This window comes from Bidens hawaiensis, unplaced genomic scaffold (assembly GCF_021521415.1).
Source record: "Bidens hawaiensis isolate Kalapana, Puna unplaced genomic scaffold, B.hawaiensis_p1.1 tig00087738_1, whole genome shotgun sequence".
In the NCBI taxonomy this organism is placed as follows: Eukaryota; Viridiplantae; Streptophyta; class Magnoliopsida; order Asterales; family Asteraceae; genus Bidens; species Bidens hawaiensis.
The window spans coordinates 6,934-9,244 of NW_027504304.1; positions in this window are offsets into that span (position 1 = coordinate 6,934).

The window sequence follows — 2,311 nt, forward strand, 5'->3', positions numbered from 1 at the left end:
CACGTCACCATAACTTCCTGCACGTCCTGACACAGTCAGAAGAAACCGTCGCACGACGTTTCAGAGGTTTGGACTGTTCTTATCTTTTCACCAACTCTTCGAATTTCAAAATTCAAAATTTGAAAATATTAAAAAGCGGGAAAATACCCCTTACCTTGGCAAACAAGTAACCATAAGCCGGGTGCGGGTACAGTGTAAAGGCAAAACCCTTCACATACCTAGCACCCGCAGGGAATTGAAGCCAAGAACCTTGGCAAACAAGTAACCGTAAGACGGATGCGGGTACAGCGTTAAGGCGAAACCCTTCACATACCTAGCACCCCGCAGGGAATTGAAGCCAAGAACCTTGGCAAACAAGTAACCGTAAGACGGATGCGGGTACAGTGTTAAGGCGAAACCCTTCACATACCTAGCACCCGCAGGGAATTGAAGCCAAGAACCTTGGCAAACAAGTAACCGTAAGACGGATGCGGGTACAGTGTTAAGGCAAAACCCTTCACATACCTAGCACCCGCAGGGAATTGAAGCCAAGAAAATCTTGGCCAACAAGTAACCGTAAGACGGCCGCGGGTACAGTGTTAAGGGAAAACATACCTAGCACCCGCAGGGAATTGAAGCCAAGTATTCCTCGGCAACCAAGTAACTATAAGACGGGTGCGGGTACAGTGTAAAGGCAAAACCCTTCACATACCTAGCACCCGCAGGGAATTGACGCCAGGAATACCTTGGAAGTAAAGTAACCGTAAGACGAGCGCAGGTACAGTGTCAAGGCAAAACCCTTCACATACCTAGCGCTCCGCTGGGAATTGAAACCAAGAAGGATCTTCTGGGCAATGCTTGCGGAAACGGAAATAACATCCCCGCATAGCGGGAACGTCGAGAACTACGTTGTTTGAAGCTCCAGGATGGAATTGGTGGTCTTAACATAATTGATCACTATGTTCAAAACTACCAAAACCTCATGGAAAATCCATACAACTGGGACTCAATGCTCCTGACTTGCGAGGAGGTTACAGACCTACCCGCATCATACCCAAAGACCAGGCAGAAAACTCGGGCATTTCTGCAAGTGACAAGGACTTCCGCGGAAAGAATCCCCATGGAAAACCTTACAAAACCCTTTTCAAAACCCTTTGCTCAAGTCCAAAAGTTCACCTCACTTTATTAAACACGCATGAGAAGAACATTGGACTGGGGGGACTTGAAGAGGTAGGTCCCAGCAGAGCCCAGTTGGTCCCGCAAGACTCACCTTAAACAGGGACGTCTGCGCAGAGACCAACTGGATCCGCAGGACCAACCATGCTCAGAGACGTGACGTCCTTACGCGCAGTACGCAAGCTGTTCCCGCAGGAAATGCCTCCCATGGTGAAGGACTCCGCCTGTTCCCGCAGCCTCGGATACAAGCCATGAGGGAAGGCCACCCGCGCAGCATGGCTACACGCACTAGGTACTTAGCTCTCGATCATTCAGTGTCACCTGAAGGAATGAGCAAAGCCGGGAGCAATCCCGCACAGAGGCGGGAGGGGGAATACTCCCGCCCAAATAAGCCAGTCTATACTGAAGGACCTTTTACTGTACCTGACGAGGTATGGGCGAAAGATCTGATCAGGGATACGACAGCTCACTGATACAGTATGGCGAGCAGCATGCTCCTGTACTGTATCACCATTAAGCCGCTGCCTACTCACCAACTACTGTCATACCACGTGCGTAGCCGGCAGTTGGTGGAAAGGGAATAGTATACAGCAGGCCTGGTCACTATCAGCCGCTGCCTACCCACCAACTACCAGCAGGGCACGTGCGTAGGCTACTGTTGATGAACAGGAACACTGTTGCAGCCGGCCATACCTCCTTGGAAACCTACCTTCGGCTATAAATACCCCAAATGGTATGATCATCAGAACACAACATATCTTACTACATTATCATCATATTATACCTGATATCTGCTCTAGCAATCTCTTAATATACTTTTATATTTAAAGAGCAATCTAGTCTGATTCTCACGCCGGAGGGTGGTCACAAGAAGGAACCCCCCCCTTCTCAGTGACGAGCTCACGGTGTCTGTTTTACAGGTTATCAGAAGAACCATCTTCCAAGGGTCTAACCCCTCGTGGGAAACATCTCTCCAACCCCCAGGTTACTAGTAATCTGTCAGGGGTCCGGTTAGTGTTTCTTCAAGAACCATGCTAGTAGTCTCATCCATAACTTGTTCTAGATACTTTACAAGAGGATGGTTCAACACAACTTGAATGCCCATACACATGCACTCCGGACCCACTTTCTTGAGCGTTGAGCAACAGCGTTGCCT